The following is a 26,977-nucleotide window of genomic DNA, read 5'->3' on the forward strand; positions in this document are numbered from 1 at the left end:
TCCCCTACGGAGTAAGCCACAACTGCTCAACTTTGCTAACCTGAAGGAAAAAGTGTCAGAAAACAAGAACTTGCATACCTAAAGAGAGACCCACAGTATTGGTAGCCCTTGAACAGAGTCATTTGCTGTAACTACAGATGGGCACTGGGCCATAAGAGGAGATTTTTTTTTTTAAATCACTGCATCAATCTGCAAATCGTGCACTTGGAATATTCTGTGTCATCAGGAAGGATTACCTAGCCTGTAGGACGAGATTAGAAAGATCCATGCACAACTAAAGAAATGTTGATTGCCTGTGGCAATGGTTTCCCCACTAAGAATCTCGATCTACGACTCCTACGCTTACCCCCTTTCCACTCTATTATCTTCCCTCAATTGTCTTCCCTCCATGTTCCCCAGTGAAATCATCTCAAAATATTGGGAGTTTTTATTCATGGAGATGTATAATTTTCATAGATGAATAGCATCACAAAAATGTGTTTTAGCATTCAATTGTGCTTAAGGAATCCTAGCCCTACTATCCTGGTGCAAACCAATCCACTTGTGCTAGCTGTAGTAATCTCCATAATTGAATATGGCAAAGAAATCGATTGTGTTCTTCCTGCCAAAACTACAGACAAGCTGCAACAAGCATTTACAATGCAATGGTCTCGGCAATATTATAGTTAGAGCTGTTGGCATTGCTCTTTTTTTATTTAAAAAAAAATGTTATCCCTAAATAAATGGCATTGTCATTTCTATTGGCAATAGCTTAATTTTTTGCATATGTGAGACTTATTGCATTAGCAGAGAGAGAGTGAGGTATTTAAATAGAGAGAGTGAGGTAGTGAGAGAGAGAGAGTGAGGTAGTGAGATAGAGAGAGTTAGGTAGTGAAAGAGTGAGGTGGAGAGGGATGTTGTGAGGTAGTGAGATATAAGCAGAGAGTGATGTTGTGAGGTATTGAGATAGAGAGGTAGTGAAAGAGAGAGTGAAAGTGAGTTAGTGAGATAGAAATAGAGCGAGTGAGGTAGTGAGATAAAGAGTGAGGGAGGCGGTGAGTTAGAGAGAGAGTGAAGTTGTTATATAGTGAGATAGAGAGTGAGGTAGTGAGAGGGGTGGCAGGCAGGTGACCACAGATCTCTTACCTTGATCCTAGCTCCTATGCCTTGAAGCCTCACAGTTTCCGCGGCGTGCCAGTGAGGTCGTGCAGAAGGTGACCAGCAGGAGACCAGACCCTAATCTCTTGAGTGCAATCATACACGGACAGCGGGGCAGAAGGCAAGAAAAACACGAGTGCAATCAGGGGGAAGAATCCATCAATGGAGCAACACTCCCCAACGAAAACAGTTAGCAGTGCAAGCTCGTGCAAGTACCTTTATGGTGGGAAGCGCTCCGCAGATAGGTATATGTTGCACCATGCCTCCGCTTAAACGCACACCTTGCCAAAGCACCTAAGAATAAACGCAAGCACTGATCCCAGGCTACGCATGTGCAAGCTGGCCTTGAGCATCAAATGCAAGGAGGAGCGGACGCACTAAGACACAGGCAAAGTAGGAGAGCAGTCAGGTACATACAGCTCTTGCAGAGCTTCACATGTATATGGCCCGGGGTCTTGCTTTCGCTGAGTGTATCCCGAGAGCCGTTAGAGAGGCAGCACATGCTCATTACACTCATTGTGTGATACGTCACAGCATTGCACTGATCACTGGAAGGTTGCTTGCTATGCTGAAGCGATGACGGGCGCCAGTATCTGGAGGGAGGGGGGTTGTGAAGAGCATCAAATTGGAGGGGGATACAGATGTTCCGGGGAGGGAATTCCAGATGCAGGCTCCACTATCACAGAAGCGCCCCTCTCCCGCGTCTGACACTGTTCCCTTGGTTCATCGGCGTGATCCGAGGGTTGGCAATGTGGCCTCAGTGCCTGAAAGTGAGGGTCCTTCTAGTAGGCGGGGCGTAGAATCATGAATAACATCCTGCAGTGCACTGTCAGTCAGTGAAGGCTTCCCCGTCCCTTCAGAGCTGGCCCACCGATGCTTCCTAATTGCGAAATGAGACGTACTTCCCTATTTTGAGACATTTGAACCTTTGTGTCGAGTTTGGAGAGGGCATTGCAGTATTCCAAGCATGCAGAGAACAGCGGCAAGGTGTGTTTTTAAAGTAGGGGAGTGCAAAGTTTCTCTATGCAAGCATAGTCTAAATCAGTGTTTGCTGTGTTTCATATCCTTATCTATTTGTGCATTTTTTTCTCCGAGCATTGATTGGAGCTGGTAACTCACAAGTATTTTGGATGCGAGCGACTGGCATGTTTCCCTTTAGGCCGGTAACTTGTGAGCAGTATGTGCTCCAGTGCATACCTTGCTCAGCACAAATTAAACTGATATATATTGTGTTACGTATTTCTAGAAGAGCTGCCCCATGCACATTATTTGTTCACAGCTGGTCTTGGCAGAGGCTCTCTAAGACATGAGACTTGTTCTTATTGATTTTTATATTAAGATTGTTGCAGTATTCAACCATCAGATTCCAAAACATTGGCATGTAGCAATAGCTGCATTTCTGAGCCATTTATCTGAAGGACATCAGAAAAGTTTAGATGTATACACTGGACAGGAGAGGTGCAAAGAGGAAGCCGTTTTGCACCAGTATCAACCTGGAATGTTGTTGCCAGTTCACCTGGCGAGCTGCACAGAACCTAAATAGTTCTGTTAATGAGCAGTATCATAGGTGAAATACACTAGGAGCATATTAGGATGGACTTCAGCTTTGACAATAGTTGTCCTCTATGGACTAGGATAAAGGCTTGAGAAAAGTCTGTGAAGGCCATCTACAGCAGAGTTCGTTAACTGGCAGTTTCTTTAAAAATTAAAAAATAAATGTATGGGTAATTTTAAAACAGACCACTCTAAAACCTTCTTGAATCAGTGCAAGGACGTTACGATCCTCTAACCACACTTTGACAACCTGGGTGAATATTTTGGTGAGAGATCAAGTCTCCTGAGATACCCACTATAACAAAAAATGCAGCAAGTCTGTCAGCAGAACCCTGCCCTTGCGAAATCGCTCTGCCCTAGACCAAGTAATCGAATCACTCAGTTCAAGACATTTAGCTGTACTGTCCTTTACAAGTATGTATGTATGTATGTATGTATGTATGTATGTATGTATGTATGTATGTATGTATAGGCATTTATATAGCGCACTACTTACCCGGAGGGTCCCAAGGCGCTTCGACCGCTGCGAAACCCTTCCTGGCTTCCCTGAGAGATGGTCCCTTAATGGGTATCTCCAGGGTGAGACCAGGCATCCCCGGCGGTCTGGTGGGGCCGTTAGTGAAGATGAGGCAAGCTAATGCCCAGAGTTGCCGAGTGTGATCGCTGATCATAGTGGGCACCGAGGCGAGAGAATTATCGAGTCCGCTGACCCTGGTCCAGAAACCTGCCGCGCCGGGAATCGAAACCTGGTCCCGGGCCGTCCTCTGCTCTCGGGTCTGCCGCCTCTAACCAGTGAGCCACACTACTTCACAAGTGATTACTTCCCCAGCACTAGTGTTAGGATGACTACTCCTTAGATGCCAGCCTCCTCACTGTGGCCAACTTAGTAAAATGATGTCAATATAGAGTCGCCCAGAGATGCTTACAGTCTCAAATGAGTTATGGAATAGGGGTACTAGTTGGGTCGTCACCCCAACGTACGTTTTTTCATAAAGGCTTTCTTTTGTAAATAGGCTAGATTCCAACCTCCCCTTCCATTTACTTATCCACAAGATGTAGAAACAGGTTTAAAACATACGTTATCAGGTAGGCAGTACTGGGCAAGTAAGAGCTTTTTTCTTAAAGCGGTTGGTGGTGGGGGGAATTTGCAAGATGGACAACGAGGTGACAACCTTACCTTCTCCCAACAAATCATGGACATGATCTCAACCAACTCCGGGCGACAACTCACACAAATATACCTTGGTGACTTCAACCTCCACTGGAACGATCATAATGATGCGGTGGTAAAAGGTCTGAAGAATTTCCTTAACGCCCTTGACCTTACTCAAATTTGCAACAGTCCAACACACGAGAAAGGCTCTATCCTCAACCTTATCATCTCCAAAGAGGCCTCTATCCAACTCGAATCTATCCAACCCTGTGACTGGTCGGACCATCATATTATCACGTTCTTCATCAATGAAAAAGTTAAATTTAACCCTGTTCAATCCGCCAGGCCCAAAGTCTGGAAAAGAGACATGAAAAAACTAAACTCAAACTCTCTGCCCCCCAACAGCTGCAACTTACTACTTCCTCCTGCTGGCGTTAAGGACGTCCAATCCTTGACTGTTCGCTATCTTAACACTATGACCTCAATAATTAATGAAGTCGCACCCTTGCAGCTAAAAAAAGCCACCACAAAAATCTCCAATCCCTGGTACGACGGGAGTCTCAATGACGATAAGACGCGCCATGCGAATGGCAGAGCGCACCTGGAGATCAGCTCCCTCTGCACTGAACCTAAAAAACCTGAAGAAGAGGGGCGTGGCCAACTGCCGAGCATGGCGGCAGCTTAACCCGGGAGCTCCGCTAGGCACTCCGGCCCGCACACTAATCCGAATACCCATCCGTGTATCGACCTGCCTGAAGGGGTGAAATCGGCCCCGGGAACCGAGCGGCACAGAACGAACCGCTCCCAGCGAAAATCCGACGCCGGGAAGTGCCCCATCCGTCGATGGGGAGGCGAGGCCTGCAGCGACTCAACAGCACCGGCCCTGGGTTCGGAGGCGAGCCGACCGGAAGCGCACCTCACCCGGCCGGGAGGGGACGGAACTAGCCGGCGACCGGTCCTCCTTGAATGGCAATGCGCTCCGCCTCGGCGCTCACACAACGTTGCACCTGAGGGCGCCCTTCGCCCAAGACTCCAGTAGAAGCAAGGTCAGTGGGGGCCCCGCACACCATCGAGGAAGCGCCCCAACGAAAGCGGCGCGAGTAGGCGGACGGCGCCTGGACCGGCGCGGTCCCCCCACATCACTAAATATCACCCCGGACTGCCATTAGTCAGAGGGGCAGCCCACACCGTAGTGGCACCAGCCCCCGGAGGCACATTGCGACCTTAACGCGCAGCGGCGCGCTCCACGTGGAGGAGTGAAAGAATACGGAGTCAGAGACCTATGCGCGCCGCCATTAACACAGCGGGAATCTCTCCACTGCTTCCAAAGGCAGCCACAGACCGGCCGCACCACGGGCTGAGACGAGTCTAAACCCTGCACCTTTAACCGGCTGCATCAACGACACACAGCGGGGGGAAGGCCTGCATAGACACTGGTAACGCTAGCAAGCCATCATGGCGGGCAAGAACACGAGGAGCATGTCTGCGACGCAATCAAAGCTGGACAAGTTTGCTTACGCCCACACCAGTCATTCGCAAGGGCCTGGTCGGCACTCAGCCGGAGCTTCCTCTGACACCAACGGGACTGGAAAAGTCACACTGGAGGCCATCATGAGAACCCTCACAGACGTCCAAGCGACGGTCGGCACAATCTCCACGGAAGTGACCCTGCTGCGAGCAGATTTCAAGAAAATATCGGAGAGGGTGGCCCAAGTAGAGGTGGTCACGAAATCACTTATTGAGGACACCTCGGACTTGCAGGTGGCAATGGAACGACTAGAAAAAACCACCAAACAACTTCAAGAAAAGCTGGACGACCAGGAAGGACGCTCAAGAAGAAACAACGTCCGTATTCTAGGCCTTCCGGAATCGGAGGGGAAAGGGGCCATGGACCTGTATATAGAGGACCTTATCAAGACGAAACTGCAGCCTAAAGGGCTATCAGCCTTCTTCTCCGTTGAAAGGGCTCATCGAGTCCCCGGGGGTACACCCCAACCAGGGGCCGCACCGCGACCGGTGCTGGCCAGACTCTTCAACTATAGAGACAGGGACGCCATTTTGCAAGCGGCCAGGGTGGCGCCGCCGGTGAAGATCCTGAACTCCACGCTGGCGTTCTTCCCGGACTACACGGCCGAGGTGGCCAGGCGTCGAAAATCCTTCAATGCAGTCAAAAAGACTCTGAGAGACAGGGAACTACCCTACTCGATGCTGTTCCCCGCTAAACTGCGGATTGTGGCCGAGGGGAGGACGTGGTTCTTCGACAATCCTGAAGTAGCGCGAGAATGGCTGGACGGCTGGAGACCGGCGGGCAAGCCTCAACGCCCGCGCAAAGACCGCCAAGATCACCGTAAGGAGAGAACACCGGAACGCCGCACGCCCAGCCCGGCCACTGAACAGGGCGCAGCCGGGGGACTGGACTCCGATCTTGAAAGAGATCCCTTTGATTCGGGACAGACTAACAGGGGATGACTGACTACGCTGGAAGCATCAAGCATTGATCACTACATTTTGGACCTTGGGCCGATGGAACCGAGTAGGGCGGGTTCTGGCCGGTGCCTGTAGGGGACTCACCAACCCCACAAGCAAGTAAGACTAGATAGGGGGGGGAATCAAGCACTCTGCCAAGTTGGGGATGCGGGCGGGAATTCGTCCGTGGTGCAGGGGAGCAGGGAGGGGGTGGTGGGTTGGGAGTTCTGAAGTTCGAGTTCAAGTTAAGTTACACGGTCATCACTATTGCGATCTCACAGGGCATGAATACACCACACACTATGGGTGGCGTGCACCGCCTCCGCACTCTGGCACCCTTCTCCTCCTGACAATGGAGACCTCGGTTCAATCATACACATGGCACAGCATAATCAAGCTACACCAGCGATGGGTACCCAGGCGACGACTGTAGTGCCCCCACTGAAGCTCCTTACTTGGAATGTCAGAGGGTTGGGAGACAAAATAAAAAGGGGTTTGGTGCTGCAAACAGTTAAGCGTGCTCGGTCAGACCTGGTACTGCTGCAAGAATCACATTTAGCGGGAACCAGCTGTAAAGCCCTGAACAGGCGTGGATACACCATGGCGGTACATTCCGAATTCACCTCGGGTTCCAGGGGCACGGGGATCCTCCTCAGGAACAGCTCCCCCTTCCTGGTCACTAGCCGCAAGACGGATGACCAGGGCAGGTTTGCAGCACTCTCAGGCCAATGGGAGGGAAGGGCCTTGAATGTGGTATCAGTCTACATCCCCCCTGCACTGCACGCTACGGCCCTCCCGGCGCTTAGCCGATTCCTTATTGATCTCCCCGAGGGAGATGTGATCATGGGGGGGGATTTCAATGCCATCGCGGACCCTCTACTAGATACTTTTCCCCAGCGAGCTCGCCAGAGAGGAGCCGCAGCACTCCCGGGCTTTTTATCTGCTATGGGCCTCACAGATGTCTGGCGTCACCTGAACCCGACAGCGCAGCATTACACACATTTCTCCGCACCACACAACACCCTCTCCCGAATTGACTACTTTTTCATTCTGGGGGTTGGAATGAGCTCTGTGGATAGTGTTGACATTATGCCGCGGGGAATTTCTGATCACTCCCCGGTCTCCCTTCACATTTCCACTAAGGAGTGTAGGCGGGGTAGGATATACCCGATCTATCCCACTTATCTGCAAGTCCCTGGTATCAAAAAGAAGCTCAAGTCAACCACCACACACTATTTCAAGGAGAACACTGGGTCGGTCGCCTCACCTTCAATTCTGTGGGAGGCATATAAGACGGTCCTCAGAGGGGCGTCCATATCTGCCATTACTGGGCATAAGAGGGAATCCAGGGCTACACTGGCCAATTTGGAAGCTGCCTTACACACGGCGAACACTGCACATATGACAGACCCCACTCCGGAGACACTCCATGCACTACAGCTTCGCCAGCAGCAACATCAGGCGCACCTTACAGTGATCACAAAGGGACACCTCGCGAGTACAGCGCACAGAATCTATGACGTGGGCGATAAGGCAGGGAAGATGCTAGCGTGGCTAGACAAGCGGGGTGGCAGCAACAAAGGGATTCACAGACTCTATGATACGAGCGGCGTGCTGCGAACTCACCCAGAGCACATAGTCCAGACTCTAGCCTGCCACTTCCAGAACATCTACACACCGACACGGCTAGTCACTGAACGGGAGGCCTTAGATTCACTTCGCAACATCCATGTCCCGGTGCTCTCACCAGAAGCACAGCAGGAACTAGACGCAGACCTGACTGTAGGAGAGGTCCAATTGGCAATACAGGCGCTACAATCCGGCAAAGCCTTAGGCCCGAACGGGATTCCTGTGGAGTGGTACAAGGCGATGGACTCAGTCCTGGCCAAGCCCCTCCTTGACATGTTTAACGACAGCCTACAGAAGACGCTGCTCCCACTAGATCAACGCACAGCCACCATTGTGGCCATCCCAAAACCGTCCAAACCACCAACCGATTGTACCTCATACCGACCCATCTCACTGCTCAATACAGAAGCGAAGGTCCTGGCGAAACTTCTGGCCAGCCGCCTCACCAAACATCTCACTACGCTGATACACCCTGACCAATCGGGCTTTATGCCACATAGGAGCACGGCACTTAATCTGCGAAGGGTGCACGGGGTGTTGGCAAGGGCGCATCTCCTTCAGGAACAGACAGTGATACTTTCCTTAGATGCTAAAATGGCATTTGATTTGGTTGAGTGGGAATACCTCTTTGCTGTACTAACCCGCATGGGCTTCGGGCCCCTATATATGGCGTGGGTGCGATTACTATACACCCGGCCGATGGCGCAGGTAGTAACGAACGGGCATATATCCTCAACCTTTCCACTAGGAAGGGGAACGAGGCAGGGATGCCCACTATCGCCCCTGTTGTTTGCGATAGTGCTAGAACCACTGGCAATCCTGCTACGAGCGACGCCGTTGTTTAGAGGGATCGCGTGGGGCGACGGGTGGGAGGACAGGGTCTCCCTCTACGCCGACGACATGTTGGTATACATGACTGACCCGACTGCAGGGGTGCCCGCCCTGCTGGAGATCTGCGATGAACATGGTAAAGCATCCGGGTATACCCTGAATTGGGCCAAGACGGTGCTCTATGTGCTTGCCGGCCAGGCCCCGGTGCTGCCGGCGACCTGCCCTCTTACAGTGACCACCTCTTCCTTCAAGTACCTAGGCATTTATGTGACGAGAGATGCTAAACAGTTCTATGTCGAAAATTTGCAACCGCCTCTGCAGAGGTTGCGTGCAGATGTCCAGTATTGGGCTACGCTGCCGCTGACCCTCCTAGGGCGCGCGGCTCTCTACAAAATGATGGCTCTCCCGAGGTTTCTGTATGTACTAGAGAACTCCCCATATGTGGTTAGCCCGCAATACTTCCGGCGAGTGGCAGCGCTGGTCTCCAGCCTGCTGTGGAATAACGGGCCGGCACGTATAGCACAGGCGAAACTAGTGAAGAGTTGGTACGAGGGGGGTATTGCACTACCTGATCTCCAATTATATTACTGGGCGGCACAGCTTAAAATAATTAATCACTGGATTCACGTTTCCAGAAGCGATCCCGCATACAAAGCAGACTGGTCGCAACTGGGGACGGCTGACATGCTGTCAGTACTGTACAATCGCCAGAAGGTAAAGACCCTGCTGGGCCCAACATTCCACACTGCGACACTCTGGCACATGGCGCAGACCCGCCTGGGATGGAAAGGGAAAATCACTAAGCTGACGCCCCTTTGGGACACCAAGGCACTGGGCACACTTAGGGCCTGTAAAGGCTTTGCGAGATGGGATGACATAGGAATCTCAGTAGTTGGAGACCTCTGGGACAAGGGCACGGTTGTTCCCTTCCAGCACCTCCAGCAACAATACGGCCTAGGGCCCACTGAAACATTCCGCTATGTACAGATTCGACATGCACTATTGCGCGCAATCCCACCAGACACGGCACTCCCAGAGTCCTCACCCCTTGAGGATAGACTGCTCACCGAATACATGGAACAAAAAGCGACCTCGCTCACGTATAAGAAATTAATTAATAACACGCCTGATCCCACACTCAAGCTTAGGGAGAAATGGGTAGCTGAGCTAGATGATATGGATGAAACGGAGTGGAATGAGGCATTGGCCTCCCCGAGGGAGGTGGGCATATCAGCTAGGTTCCGCCTGATACAGCTCAAGGTGCTACACCGCACCTACTACACTCGCACACTGCTACACAGAATACAAAGGGCGCAGCACCCATACTGCCTTAGGGGATGCGGGGAGGAGGGGACTCTCCTACACACGTTTTGGGAATGTCCACGCATAAGGGAACTATGGCGCCAAATTATGCGCACAGTCTCTCAAGCTATGAATGTGTCTGTCCTTCCGGAACCTCGCAGGTGCCTGCTGAACATTTGGGAACCTACGGACTTGAACAGGTACGAACAATTGTGGGTCACCCTCGCAATGACGGTGGCCAAACGAGACATTGCACAGAGGTGGGGTGCTCCGGAGTTACCTACGGTGACGGGATGGGTAAGAAATATGGACCTTCTCATGATTAAGGAAAGGGCAGTGTATGTGTTGAGAGCCTGCCCTCGTAAATGGAACCGGGTATGGCTGAAGTGGAACGCTTATAGAGGTGACCCATGTGAAGCTTTGCCAGAGGGTGAGGACTCGGATTCGGAGGAGGAGGAAGACTAGTGGCTGTAGAGGAATACTGTGAACGAGGGAGGGACCAGGGGGAGTGATGCACGCACTGACACTCTAAACGAATTGCTGATTTGTTAACCTGTGAGATGGTATAGCAGAACATACGCAGACTCTGATGTAGTGATGACAGTTGTTTGGTTTTATGGTTAATTTTCTTTATTCTTATGAGTACCCGCTCATGCGCTGTAAGAGACAAATCAGCCTTCTGCCATGGAACTGTGTGGGCGGGGAGGAATTTAGAGGAAGGGAAGACGCTGGGCATGGTGCGGCATATATCTGTTTATTAACTTTTGACTATCAGGCCCTGCATGAACACGGTAACTGTTACTATACTCTATGTTGCATACTATCCCCACCCGGGGAACTAGCTACTGTTCTGTTACGGCAATTACAAATGTCATACTGCTATTTCTTCTAAATTCCTGACAATAAAGAATTTAAAAAAAAAAAACCTGAAGAAAAAGAGAAATGCCTACTTCAGGAAGATAAAACTATCAAAATCAGACTTCTTCAGCCGTCAGCTCGACCCAGCCAAAAATCGTCCGAGAAAGCTGTTTGAGCTTATCCGAACACAATCCAAAGAACAACCCCAACCTCTCAACACTATGTGCGAAGCTCCCTCCTGCGAAGACTTCGCCTCTTTCTTTAACCAAAAAACTGACAACATAAAGAATGATCTCCTCATGGACGCAAGCCTCTATCCCAAACCCGACCGCATAGCACCCACTAAACCAAAAAACAATGCCACCTGGTCAACCTTTGTCACCTACACGGAAGAAGAAATTGGCAAACTGCTCAGCACTCTGAAACCATCCAATCACCTCACGGACCCCCTTCCTGCTAACGCTGTCAAAGTCCTTACCCCGTCGCTCCTTCCACTCTGGACCAAAATCATTAACAGCTCACTTCAACAAGGGATCATTCCCGACTCCCTCAAAGTTGGACAAGTCACACCTTTGCTAAAGAAACCTACAGCCGACCCCTCTGACCTAAACAACTACCGTCCCATTACCAACATTCCAACTCTTGCCAAACGGCTGGAAAAATGCGCTCAAATACAATTGACTAAACACATTACTCAGTTTGATCTCCTCAACTCTCATCAATCAGGCTTCCGAGCAAATCACAGTACTGAAACTGCTATGACTCACATAATCGACGACGCCCTCCAAATCCTAGATCATAACGATACCTGCCTCCTCATCCTCCTGGATCTCTCCTCCGCATTTGACACCGTCAAACATGAGAACTTACTCGAACTATTAAACACAAGAATGGGCCTATCTGGAACTGTGCTCAAATGGTTCACGTCCTTTCTGCATAACAGGTCGCAGAAATTCAAGAGCAACAACTTGATGTCCGCGCCAAGACCTGTATCGCTAGGCGTACCACAAGGATCCTCCCTATCCCCAACTTTGTTCAACCTAGTTATGGAACCTCTCACCACCTTGCTGCAAGAATCCAATGTACACTTCCACATGTATGCTGATGACACCCAACTTTATCTCAAACTACAATCACCCAAAGACATCACGCTCTTGAACTCAACGATCAGAAGCACCCAATCTTGGTTGGCCGCTAATCATCTCAAACTCAATGCCCTTAAAACAGAGTTCCTTCTGATCTCACCACCCGCGAAGATCACTACCGCACAAATGTGGCTTAAAGACCTAACGGCACTCAATGTTCAACCCACCATCGTGTACTCAGCGAAATCTTTGGGCATAACACTTGACACCAATCTCAGCATGCAGGAACACATCAACAAAGCAACTAAGGGAGCGAACTACCAAATCAACACCCTTAGGAAACTTAAACCTTTCCTTCCAGCCAAAGACTTCCAAACTGCGGTACAATCACTAGTCATACCTCGAATAGAATACGGCAGCACCGCCCTCTGCGGTCTCCCCCTAGCTACTACGGCACCCATAAGAGCCTCTTTAAACGCCGCAGCGAGACTTATCACTGGATCAAAAAAACACTCACACATTTCCCCCGACTTCAAATCCCTGAACTGGCTGCCGTTTGAAGCCAGAATACACCTGAAAATCGCTTGTTTGACGCACAAGGCTGTCCACCTGAGCTCACCTAGATACCTCGCTCAGAAGCTGACGATTTCTGGAGGCTCCAGAAACACTAGAGGTACAAACAATCTTTTGCTAAAGCCTAAAAGATTCCGCAAGGAAAAAACCTATAAACGCTCTCAGGAATGGCTCCCAGGATTTGGAACTCGCTCCCCCCTGAAACCAGGCTCATCACCTCTACCATACTTTTCAAGAAAGAAGTAAAAGCGATCCTCATGGCTAAATACACTTGAACCACTACTGGGGAAAAACTACAAAGAGTCGATACTCATCTGTACTACTTGTTCGAACCCTTTGTATTTTTATTTTGACTTTGAAATTGACTTACTTGATTGTTTTATGATATCACTTCAATGTACTTTTAACATGATTGATGTATCTGCGTATACATGCTCCCCTCCTCTGTAAAGCGCTCTGATATCTGCGAAGATCTTGTTTGCGCTATATAAAACTTTCAAAATAAATAATAGCAAAACTGATGGGAGGGGATTAAGGGGGGGAGGTGGTGGTAAATTAAGAAAAATGGGAAATAAGCAACACGACCAGGGGATGGGTGGGGTAAGAGGGGAATATGCAGCAGGGATGGCCTTGTTGGTGGGGATTAGGCAAAAGGGCAAGGGGTGGGAGGGGAATAAGTAACACAGCCGTAAGGGGAAAAAACCGACACGGACAGAGGTGGGAGAGGAAAAAGCAACAAAGATGGGGGTGAGAGCAGAAGAAAGAACACAGACGGGAGTGGGAGGGAAAGATGCAATAAAAACGGGGGTGGGGGAAGAAACAGCACAGACGGGAGCAGAAGAAGCAGCACAGACGGGGAAGCAGAAGAAGCAGCACAGACGGGGAAGCAGAAGAAGCAGCACAGACGGGGAAGAAGCAGCACAAACGGGGAGGGGAAGAAGCAGCACAAACGGGGAGGGGAAGAAGCAGCTCAAACGGGGAGGGGAAGAAGCTGCACAAACGGGTGGGGAAGAAGCAGCACAGACGGGGAGGGGAAAGAATCAGCACAGACGGGGAAGAGATGAAGCAGCACAGACGGGGAAGAGATGAAGCAGCACAGAGGGGGAAGGGATGAAGCAGCACAGACGGGGAGGGGATGAAGCAGCAGAGACAGGGAGGGGGAAAAAGCAGCATAGGCAGGGAGGGGAAGTAGCAGCACGGATGGGGGTGGGAAGGGAAGAAGCTACACGGACAGAAGAAAGAAAATATATAAAAAAAATAGTACCTCAATCATAGCAGAAGGACCATAATCCAGATGAAGCAACCAGTTCTTGTTCCGCGCTCAAGCCGTAAGAGTGAAACCGTCTCACCCTGCCCGATTAGAAGGTAGCAAATAATGACAGTGAAGCCCACTGTTACTCATTTGCTACGTTATGGGCAAGCTACAAGACCCTTGTTCAACACACTACACCTCGCAAGCCAGAGCATACGCTACTGCATGCTCAAGCAGGTGGGATCTAAAAAAGTGACAGATATATTTGTACACATTTTCCCGCAACATGGAAAGAGGCTGTTAATAGATGATGGCAAACGGGATATATATATATACATTTTATATTTACCAAAAACTACATGTGCTATTACCTAATAAGACGACCCTGACAGTATCTGTGCAACACTGCACTGCCAGCTCTGCACTGGCATCTGAGAGGGAGTTAAACCACAAGTAGACTAGCCCCATCCCGTACCGTGTCTGGCGCGCCCTTTAAGCAGGTGATACTACTCGCTGCAGCAGTCTCACCTGAACCGGTTGGGACGCCGGTATCCTGCAGGGAATATTCCAAGTGAAAAGCTGCGGGGGGGGGGGCGCACAGCACACAGAGCAGGTGCGACGGAAAGATGCCCGTACAGAGGCCGGAGCTGCCGTAGGTAGGAACGGAAGGCGAAAATTACACGCCTGTGATAAGGCATCTGGTTGCTGTTCTCCGCGGGAACCAGCATGTTGTGCGAAAGGTGGAGCATGGTGGCAGAAATCGTGCTGCATATAGACGAGCCCGGTGAAGACAGTGACATTTTCTGTCTTTGCTCCAGAGCCTTTTCAAAGTAAGCGCGCATTTATTATACCGAGCTGATGATGTTTGGCGCACTTTGTGGATCCTCTCTCCTTACAACTGCAGGGGGGACGGGACTGGCGCGGGGGGAGGGACGGGACTGGCGCGGGGGAGGGACGGGACTGGCGCGGGGGAGGGACGGGACTGGCGTGGGGGTTAAAAAATACATTTGAAAAAAAAAGAAAAAGCTTACCTGACTGCCCGTGTCCGCGTCAGAGCAGAGGAAGCGGCTCTAGAGTGGGTGGAAAGCGGCAGCATCACCGTACTCGGCGCCGGCTAGGCAACAATGGCGGCCACAAAGCTTACGGCATTTTTCGGATTTGGGGGCGTGTTTTGCTGTGCTGAGTGACGGACGACGTCACTGTCTAAAGAACAGCAAAACTTACGCCCCCAAATCCGAAAAGGACGGGGCTACATCAGAGTGACGGATCTCTCCTCCAATGGCTGGCCTCTGTTTAGGAAGCCAGCCAATGGAGGAGAGACGGGGCAGGGAGGCGGGACCTACAGCGCTACTAAGAGTCATTAAATCTCCGGCCACAGACTGCGCAAGCGCAGCCTTTAGGCCTTCGACCTAAAAAGGGTGAATCAAAGATTACATTCCTCAGAATCCCTACAAACTCAGGGAGTCGAATTCAAAGAATGTATTCAAGTGCACAAGACACTAAATAAAGAAAACCTTGAGCCCAGTACCCTCTTACCATAACATTTTGACATCATTCTACCAGATGCCCAAGATCCGTCAATCTACTCAGGCATTCCCCTTGAACATCGTACGGCAACTTGTACGGCACTTACTCATTCATAGGCAAACCTATACGTTTTTTGTGGGTAAAACAACTCCCGTTTAAGCCCACTTGATAGAGAACTTGGTTTCTTATACCGTTTATCACCTGTTCACCTAGACAATCCACTAATGTTCCTGAAGAAGCACCAGCTTTTGGACTAAAACTCAGCTACAACTATAGTTTGAATAACTTATCACTGCTAATGTTATTCTACCATTAACTCAGAATCCTACTACTTGATCTCCATGCAATACCTCCAGCAGCATGTTCAAATGGAATGTGCTCCGGGGAGAGAACCTTTGGGGTGCTATACAAATCAAAAGAAAAAGGACTTCCAGTTAAGAAGGAAAGCATTCAAACCCGCGGGAAATAGTCTTTGTATCTTAAAGTGATAAGGCACCCACTTCTGGAACAGGCAAAACTACTTCTCTCTGTATACAGAGGTAGCCTCACCTTCAAACACTTAGTACATTCCACTTTAGTCAGGGTCCTCACCAAAAACGAGAGGAATATTTGTTATTTCAAAAGGTGACCAGGCCTGAAAGAGGACACTTAAAAAATCATAATGACCTCCAGCCTCAATTCTAATATGGAAGCAGCACAAAGGACCACTTCACAACAGAAAGATCATGGAGCACAAAATATGCCAATCCACAGATGCATGATCCAAAAGGCACTGAGTTTAAACCAACTAGCTTATTCTTCAAAAATTACTCTGGGTCCAATGCTGATAGAGGCACATTAGGTTAATGAACCAGCTGAGTAGGACATCACAAGCTGACATTCGGAGCTCAGCATTCATGCCATACGAGACCAATCTCATTGTGAAGAAAGTAAACCAGTTCAACTCATACTAGCTTGTATCACACGCTATTTGTGTGGGGTTTCTTTTTTTCCAAAAAGCCAAACATCCTGATACCAAGGACTTAGGAGTGCAATACTTTTCTCTTTTACTCTTTACCAATCAGTAAAACTAGGGCTAATGGACAATAATCTGATCAAACGGAAGTGTGTGAGGGATTAGATATGAAGTATGGGAATTTTAGACAACACTGCAGACGAGCATCAAGTCAACAACCAAGAATATTCTACAGGCCTCGATTGCAGACACTATTACAATGCTTTGGAATCAAACTAATTCAGCGTGTTAGTCCCCATTACCCAAAACATTCCTTCAGCATGCATATCTATGACCTGCCATCATCAAATACTTCACTGACCTTCAAACGACTCTTGCTGTGTTCCAAGCTTCAAAAAATACATACAGAAAACTTGATTTAGTAGAGTAAAACAGTGGATTAAAATCATACGCTTCTCTTTAAAACTTTAAACTGCCTCCAAGAAACATAAAATAAAATCAAGCCTACCCAGCCGTCCTAAACCAGTCTTCATCATGCACCACGCTCCCTTATGCTCCTTAAAAACAGCAACTGCACGTTAAATTTTAACAAGCTTCAATTTATGCCCATGACGGGTGCCCTAGTCCTGTGTGTGTATAAACCGAAGATCGCTGAACTCTGCCTAGATCTCACCATACACCAATATTTTTTTATACAGCACTGATAACCGCTCACATCAGGTGGTTAGTTTGCTTTATCTTGTGATCACTCACCAGGATATCAGAGTGTTTAAAGTTTCCCTTAAGACCACATACTTTCATATTTGTGCAAACAACTCATCTAGTCTTATGACTTTGGAATGCCTATTGCAAATCCTTTACTCTGCCTCTGGACTCGTCGTAAACTGAATGACATTCACCCAGTACTCATATACATCAGGTTTAGTCAATTTCCCAATATACAAGCAGCAATCCAAACTTAAACCGATCGCCATTAACTACATTCACTTAATTTAAGTTAATATTGGCCTATCCATATAAGCCATTTCCCAGTCCGAGATTCAATCCAAACCTGTACATTCAAGGACAAAATCAAGCTCAGTGACTTGATCGTGTCCTGTTCATCAGATCTGCCAACTAAGCAAACAAAGTCGAAGACTATATACACACACACTCAGTAAACTACTTCAAGGCTAGAAGCAGAACCACTGCCAGCACCTTGCACGAACAGCTCTAATCCTGCAATCCCGATATGAGAACAACGTAAAGCCGCATTTTTAATATTTCCAGAGCAGCAATCTCATCAGGTTCGAAGTTAATGTTCTAATAAAAATCTCCAAATACGTGGTGGGATTGTGAGCACGAGGTAGCAGGTTTGCTACAGGAGACACGCGAGTGTAGGTGCCAGAAACACATGATTATGTTAATATGGTGCTGCTTTAGGAAAGGGCGTTCATGCTGCATGGGGTGCATTCTGCAACGACCTTGCGAGATAACAATCCACCACAGACAAGCAGTCCAGCAAGGCTTGACGTCATGGAGTCAGTGCTGGAATTTACCTTGCTCGTGTTGTCAGACCGGTGCAATCGAATTCCAGGAACAGAAGAACATGCTGCTTATCACCGCCCTTGTTAAGTGGTTAAGCACAGCAAGACAGCTGGCCTGAATTTTAACCCATACGCCAACGTCTAAAAAAAATCCAGAGATCAGCGCTCAAAAGATTAAAAATTCCTTTACAAAAGGTTGCAGTGTTTTTTTTTGGGTTTTTTTTTTAACTCTGCGCAGTACATCCGTGTGCAGCTCAAGCTAACATTCACTACTACATATCACTCCAAAACGCCACCCCCCCCCCCCCCCCCCCCGCCTCCCCGTGTGTCTGAAACGTCTCAATAAAATGGAATTGCCGTAGGTATCAATTAAATCAGTGTCTGAGTTTATAATATCCACCAGACACAAGACCTCACGTACAATTGTTGGTAATCCGCACCAAAAAACAACTCAGGAAAGATCACGAATGCACGCCATCGGCAAACTGAGCAATATTACTGGACGAACGTCTGTCTGCTGGGCGCAGTAGCAACTTTCCACAACCACAGTAGTCATATCAGCGACGCTCCCGAGAACTGCATGCCACGCACCAGACTTCAAACACGCCCAAGCAGCTGGTTTCAGCCGCACCACCCACACAGGTTTCAGGGACAAAGTCGGTTTCAATCCAGTAAACAAACCTCGGTAAAGTCGAAAGTCAGGATAAGCTACTGCATACGACGGCAACTGCTGGCAAAGAAAGGCGTAACCTCTAACTTCAAGACATCTTGGGGTGTCCCGTTTCTAGTTCTTCCCCAGCCAGGCATTACCGGTCCAAGGGGACAAACTGCTCTGCCCACGCGGGAGGGGTCGATGTGGTAGGAATGGCCATGAAAACTAGCAATTTACTCTAAAGTAGCAGCCTTATGGAAGTTGAAAATAAAAAGAAAACGGGCACTGGTAAAGCCTAGAGGTCTGGCTTTTTATTAATGGGCATGTCTAGTCACAGTGGGGCGACGTGTGTGCTGCCACCAGAAATCCTAGAAAGAAAATCCCATACATCTTGAGCTACTGCTATATGAAAGCTGGAAGCGGGCCTTTGGCAGAACTGACTATTAGCAGACTTAAGCCCTTCCAAAAAAATAAGAGTGTATACAAATAAGCCAGAGGACGAGGTAAAACTGCTAACATGACCTACTTAGCAAATTAATGCACAGAAAATGCTTTGGACAATGAGCCAGTACTCGTGTTTTGTCCTTGAGAAAGGCTCGGAGAGTGCGTGCTCTTACATTGTTTGCAAATAACAAACACAAAAAAAACAGTAAATCTAACACAGTCATGACAGCAAAGTACAATAAAGTAGTTAGCAAATGAACAACAGTGCTCGTGCATCCAAACAGCACAAACACATAAATCAGCAACTGTAATGGCACGGTGTCAGCAAAGTTAATAGATCAAACAACACACAATGGCTTTTAATTACAAGCAATACGTCATGTTGCATTAACAGTCTAACTAACAAAAGGTCCACCTAAACCCCCAAAACAAAACCTAATGGGAGCAATAATAGGACAATGTGACCTTCCTCAAAAAAACATGACCTTGGTGGGCCGCTCATCCAAGCAATGGCAGCCCATAACACATGAAACCAATGGCTGAAGGGAGCTGACCCAAAGTTCGCACTCCTCCTCTCGGTTCTTATTGAACTTTCTGATAAATTTAGGATACGAGGCTAAAGTTGATTTTCTCTCAAGTTGGCTGTAGCCATTACTTAAAAAGCAGATGAAATTGCTGCTGTTGGGTGAGCGGCTCAGGATTTTCAAATTATTTAATCAGAAACAATTTTTTTGGGGGGGGGAAAGAGGGGGGTAAAAAGAATGTGCCACCTGAACACAACATACATACATCATATTCTACAGACTCAAACCCGATAAGGAGGCAATACAGAGTTTCTGTGCTAGGTTAACAGCATATATCATACAGCTCTGAAAGAGTACGTCGCACAGCATCAAGAGGGAAGTGCACTTTATATGCTGCCACAAAACCCCTAATCTACAGTTCCTGTTGGAGACCAATTTATTTCCATTACTTTTGGCATTCTAGTAGCATTACATCAGGATCTCTAGAATGGAGACCAGTCGGTTCCCACAAGAAACCATCTTGCACAGACGAGCATCATGTAAAACTGAAAATCAGACTCCCAAACTCAATACCTCGCCTAAGAAGTCTACAGCGCACTGTAAATGTTTGTGAATACGAATTGGACGCCCGCCCGCTTCCCTTGAGCTTGAAGTGGGCACAGCAGGATCTGAACTTTAGTGCCACATGCTCAAATCAAGCAAATACTAGATGCAGTGGCGAATCTGAAGCCAGGTTAATGGTCGTTAACACTATGTTTATTAGTTCGGAGTTTTCATTCTAACAATGTGACTCTAAAGCACAGGTCGGCAGAAGGGAACAGTAGACGCTTATTCAGTACTGGCAGCTTAATTATGGAAGGAATTCGCAGATGCAGAAAAAGGACAGTTTGTTCAAACTAACAAAATAATCAAAGAACAAATACTGCTCACAGCAGAAAAACAAAATAAAGTTACAAATGAACAGTCAGCATAATATGGGCAAAACAGTCCAACTGGAATTACAGTTTGTTAAATCTAAATAAACTCTGCAGGAATAAGAGGGACACACACAGTGCAGTCTGAAGTATTGCATAATGGTGGGAGTGAGGTGGCAGAATGAGGTACAAGTCTGCTGTTAAAGAACACGCTTTAAATATGACAGATGCACATCCGTGCAGCGGTCGCGCCAAAGGTAAGCCCGTCTGCGCTCGACCGCGCCTAGCGCCCGAACCGCTGGTCCACGCAATGCCCAGCCCTCCCGCATCACATACGAAGCCTCCACCCTCATAGCCCTTAACCCCGGCCGCCACCCCAACTGCGCCCAAGCCGCTCCTGGACTCACCCATGGGCCCTTCTCCTGCAAGTTCGACGGCACCAAGAACAACTCCTCATCCACTAACACCAAACAGAGATCTGACCCCAACCACCTAAAATGCATCCTGCTCAACTTCCGCTCAGTCCACAGACACGCCATCGACCTCTGGAACCTACTAGACACCATCTCTCCCGACGTCGCCTTCCTAACAGAAACATGGATGAACGCCTCATCAGCCCCAGACATCACCATTGCCATCCCGGAAGGATACAAGATCATCCGTAAGGACCGCACCGACCAAACTGGAGGAGGCATCGCCATCGTCCATAGGAACTCCATCCGCATCTCTACCAGCTCAGACGTCAACCTTGCCAGCGCCGAACACCTTAACTTCCAGATCCACACCGACCCCAAGACCACACTCAGAGGCACCCTCCTCTACCGACCTCCAGGATCCCACGCACAATTCAGTGACGACATCACCGACTTTATCACCCCACACGCCCTCCCCTCCGAGGAATACATTCTACTGGGAGACCTCAACTTTCACCTGGAAAATAGCAATGACAGCAACGCCACCACCCTTTTGGACAATCTCGCCAACCTCGGACTCAAACAACTTGTTAATACCCCCACCCACATCGCAGGTCACACACTCGACCCTATCTTCTCCTCCAGCAAACATATCTCCTTCAGTCACACCACAACTCTACATTGGACGGACCACAGCTGCGTTCACTTTACCTACAATAAGACCACAACCTCCCTCAACCTACTCTACGAAGAAACTGGAACAAAATCACCATCGACCAGATCTCCTCATCGCTGCTTCAAAACCCCCTTGTCCACTCCTCAAACCCCGACCAAGCAGCCATTAACCTCACCCAATGGCTATCCAACAGCGCCGACATCCTAGCACCGTTGAAAAAACGTCAAACAAAACTAGGCAGCAAAAACACCTCCTGGTTCAACGATGATCTTAAGAAATCGAAGAAACTCTGTCGCTCCCTCGAGAAGGCCTGGAAAAAAGACCCAAACACCAGCACCAGGGACGCCTTCAAAAACGCCACCCGCATACACCACCAACTGATCCGGACTACCAAGAAAGCCGCATTCAAAGACCGACTAGATAACAACGCCCACAACAGCAAGAAATTATTCAACATCGTCAAAGAATTTAACAACCCCTCAGCCAACTCCAACGACATCACCCCCTCTCAAGCCCTCTGCGACTCCCTAGCTTCCTTCTTCCACAACAAAATCGCAGAAATCCACAACAGCTTCGACAACCGACCCGGAGACCAACCCACCCAACCCTCCGCCGTACCTTCACCCCCCTTGAACATCCTTAATGACTGGAACCCTATCTCCACTGAGGACACCATCCGCCTGATGAACTCCATCCACTCAGGATCCCCCACAGACCCATGCCCTCACCACATCTTCAACTGCTCCCTCAACTCCGCCACCTTCCCAGAAAGCTGGAAACACGTCGAACTCAGCGCCCTTCTGAAAAAACCCACAGCGCGCCCCACCGAACTCAAAAACTACCGACCCATCTCGCTCCTACCATTCCCGGCCAAAGTCATCGAGAAAGCCGTCAACAACCAGCTCGCCGCCTTCCTCGAAACCAACAAATCCCTCGACCCCTCACAGTCCGGCTTCCGAGCCAAACACAGCACGGAGACCGCCCTCATCGCCGCAACAGACGACATTCGAACTCTACTGGACAATGGAGACACAGTCGCCCTCATCCTCCTCGACCTCTCCGCAGCCTTCAACACAGTCTGCCATAACACCCTTCTACAGCGCCTCAGAAACATCGGAATCCAAGGAAAAGCACTGGAATGTATCACCTCGTTCCTCACCGGAAGAACCCAGAGAGTCTGCCTCCCACCATTCAAGTCAGAGGCCACTGAAGTCATCTGCGGCGTACCACAAGGATCCTCACTCAGCCCCACCCTCTTCAACGTATACATGAGCCCCCTCGCAGCCATCGCACGCCAACACAACCTCAACATCATTTCCTACGCTGATGACACCCAACTGATCCTCTCACTCATCAAAGACCCTAATACCGCCAAAACCAACCTACATGAAGGAATGAAAGAAGTAGCCGAATGGATGAAGCATAGCCGTCTAAAACTTAACTCAGATAAAACAGAAGTCCTTATCTTAGGAACCTCCCCCTCCGCCTGGGATGACTCCTGGTGGCCAGAGGCTCTTGGAAAAGCGCCCATCCCGACGGATCACGCACGGAACCTGGGCGTCATCTTAGACTCCTCACTCTCGATGTCCAGACAGGTCATCATCTTGCTTCAACATTCTTCGCATGCTCAAAAAAACATTTCGCTGGATCCCCACCGAAACCAGAAAAACGGTCACCCATGCACTGGTTACAAGCCGCCTGAACTAGGGAAACACCCTATACGCCGGTACCACCGCAAAACTCCAGAAAAAACTCCAACGCATCCAGAACGCATCAGCCAGACTCATACTAGACATCCCGCGTAAAGACCACATCTCCAGTCACCTGAAAAAACTCCACTGGCTCCCCGTCAATAAGAGGATTACTTTCCGCCTCCTAACCCACGCACACAAAGCACTTTACGAACTCGGACCCGATTGCCTCAACACACGACTTTCCTTCTACACCCCCCCCCCGCCATCTACGATCCTCCAACCAAGCCCTTGCTACCGTACCTCGCATCAATAAAACCACCATGGGAGGTAGATCATTCTCCTACCTGGCTGCTAAAACCTGGAACTCACTCCCCACTCACCTTCGTCTCACTCAGAACCATTTAGCATTCAGAAAGCAACTTAAAGCTTGGATATTTGACAAGTAATTCCCCACCCTTCCTCAAGCGCCTTGAGACCCTCTGGGTATGTAGCGCGCTATATAAATCCATTTGACTTTAACTCACATTCATATGACAAAAGATAGACCTGAAATATTCTGAATCCCCCCCAAGACTAATAAAATAGGATTAGGAACGCATTGGTTTGTCCCATCAGTGGCCACATCGCCACCTCATTTAGCTTTTGAAAGGGCAATGCATTTTGAAGAAATACAATTGCAGAATGAAGTAGAACAGATGAGTCCAGAAGATCCCTGTGTTGATAGAAGTGCTATCACGAAAAGAACTGTGGCCACACGGCCTAGCAGAGCAGTAGATCATACTGGGGAGCCAAGCTTAGGCACCGAATACACTGGAGAGGAAAGCAGGATTAGAAGAAAAATGGCGTGGTAGGTTGCTGGTAAGAGTGGGGTATGGAAGGTGTAGTGTGTGTCTCCATGTCGGTCTCTCTACAGAATATAGCGATACAAAAGGGAATGATGGACGGAGCGTTTGAGCAAATCAAACACTCACCCCCAGTCAACTGATCATGGTTTAATCCATCACCATTCTTTAGCTCACTCAGCCACCCCAGTTCAGACATGGCCATATGCAAATCAATCTGACCCTGTACCTCATGGGAAGAGTCAACGCCGAACTGCCAAGCCATGTCTTCCCTGGACCGCAAACAAGCATCCTGGGACCGGTTTCGGATTCATAATCCTCATCAGCCAGGCTATCTTGAATCCAGTGGCCAAGTGAGCAAGGGACTCACGTCTGAGCATACCCTGCCAACTTAGGGCGAACAAAGCGGTACAAAAGGGTATGATGGACGGAGCGTTTGAGCAAATCAAACACTCACCCCCTGTCAACTGATCTGGGTTTAATCCATCACCATTCTTTAGCTCACTCAGCCACCCCAGTTCAGACATTTCCATATGCAAATCAGTCTGACCCTGTGCCTCATGGGAACAGTCCAGCCCAGATTAATGATGGAAATATTTGCCTACTGCATAAACTTACAAATAAAGGAAGCTCTAGAGAACCTTTAAAATGCCACAAGCAGATAACACTCACGAATTCCACAGTGTTTGGCAGTAGGCATTAGTCCAGTTTAACACTTCGAAACTGCAGAAAGTGATCAAGAGACCGGGATTTGCCAGGGATCTTATAATTTGGGGAAGTCATGATTACAACCTTCCCCACACATAACTGAATCAAAAATCTATTATCCATTTGGCATGGTTCATCAAATTACAGTATGCGTTTTCATTCGCTTCCTGCTGCCGAGTTTCTCAATGCGAACAATTGTGCCCCAGAAGTGCTCCTGAACAACATTCCGTTCTAGGGACCTTCCATAATAAGCCACAAACACGTTTTTAACCTTTAGTATCACTGGGCCGCCCAATGCTTGGAGCATTTCGTCCCAGTTAATCTTTCAACTTTACTTACGCCCAAGGTCCTTGTCTCCCTGCTCTCCATTTCAGATGTTTCAGCCTCCCCACTATGAGGAATTGTGTTTTTCATGCCAATGCCACGAATTCCACAGAAAATGTGCTAAGTGGCCATCAACACACGACATCTTGATGGCACGCTGTAACTAAACCTCGTTGCAGGATCTTCTGCAGCATCATCCTAAAACTTCGTCCCCAAACATTATCCCCTTGTGTTCTCAATGGTGCAGTTGGAATGGCTGAATACAAAACAAGCTTAACATAACTCACCCATCTCTGTATTAGTGTCAACACCCCTGCTGTTTATCAGAGTCGGTGTTGGATTCAGATGTTATAACACTGATGGGCTTTCTGACTTTTTGGTTTCAAAATAATATTTTGAGTTGGTTAATTTAAAAGAAGTACCTAACTACGTGACCTTTTGAATAAGAAGCTCCTCAATCTTGGTGCTGTGCTGTAGCGGAGAGAACGCTGATCAACAAATTCAAACCACAACCTTTGAGGCCTGAACACAGCAGGTTAAAAATACACTGTGAAGACAGACAAGGCCAGCTGCTACTTCAGCCTTAATAGAATTGCCATAACCACAAGAGGGGAACTAGGAGTAGCACTGTCGCTAAAGGTTCCCAATTGCTGTTAAACCGTTTGCTGTGTAAATCTTTTATTATGCTGCCAAAAAATGCCAACATTTTACTGCTATTCTATCTATTGCTATTCATCTAGCACACAATAAGTGCGCCCGATGCGAAGTTCCAAAACCAATCAAACACAGAATATAACACCACACAAACCTTTCCTGTGCCTCGAAGCAAGTCAGGGTGCAAGATTTTGTTTTGCAACTTGTCCTTTCACAGATCCTAATACGCCAAACGTCACCAGTGTAATATCCAACCAGTTGTGACATTTAGGCAGCACTTCCATCTTTCTGGGTCTTGGAGTTCCACGTTTCCCCAATTATAACTCTGGGCCGCAAGCAGCGTGCTTTTCACTAAAACGCTGCATTCAGAAGGTGACTCTCCAGACAGGGATCCAGTTGAAAAAATCTCGACTTTATTTTGGTGCATGGAGGAGGCAGCTTTCTGGTCGAAGAGGTGGAATAAGCAATGAATGTCTGTGGCCCGAAAGGCATCGCCGATATGTACGAAAGGACAAGTTTCTTAATTTTAACTGGAGGCATTCACTCAGATTGTCCAAATGCAGTAATCCACCAAAGAGATAAACCTACATTTTGGAAATTGAGACTCTTGGAATTTGATTAACAAACAACTAAACTATTAATCTACATTTAACTTTGGTTACAAAGGTTGGAGTGCAGAGCCCAGGGTCTGTCTCGGATCTTCGAACCCAAACAGGAAGAGAGCCCTCAAAATGTTTGCCTGGTAGATTATACAACAGACCACGTAAAATATTAAAAGTCTCTCCAAAATTCATAAGTATTTCTTCAATGTGTGGAAGTTTTGACAGTAATTCGTCATATTACAGAACTGCACTGAGAAGTAGTTCTTAAAAGTGATAGATTCTAAACCTGAACCATTTATGAACTAAGAGGCGAGAAAGTTCTTATGTAAACCCTGTACGTGGCCCAGATTATTATGGAGCAACAATATATCAAAATCAAACAGTTTTTTGTACAACTGGTTTTCTGTACCCCATATTTAAAAGTGGTTACATTGGCGATAATGAAAAAAGAAGTTTTTGCGGAATTCAATATATGCCCACAATTTTAGCGGGGAAGCTGCTGTTTGTCCAGGTTTTCTGGTTTCACTTCATTCAAACCAGCCACTAAATTGTATACATTTGTCTTTAGTTATGTTAAGGTTTTGTTTTGACCTCTGTCAATTTTTCTGCAGTTTTTACAGTCGAAATAGACGTTTAAGGTTTTGTGGTTTTTTTACATGAGCACAAGGTACAGAAACATTAC

At 48.2% G+C, this 26,977-nt stretch overlaps 1 protein-coding gene across 4 annotated transcripts in view; it reads right to left on the bottom strand.

The window, feature by feature from the left end:
• Positions 1 to 26,977, bottom strand: part of OGDH (oxoglutarate dehydrogenase) — a 514,759-nt gene that overhangs the window by 460,681 nt on the left and 27,101 nt on the right. The window lies entirely within an intron of this gene.

This window comes from Lissotriton vulgaris, chromosome 11 (assembly GCF_964263255.1).
Source record: "Lissotriton vulgaris chromosome 11, aLisVul1.2, whole genome shotgun sequence".
NCBI classification, from domain to species: Eukaryota; Metazoa; Chordata; class Amphibia; order Caudata; family Salamandridae; genus Lissotriton; species Lissotriton vulgaris.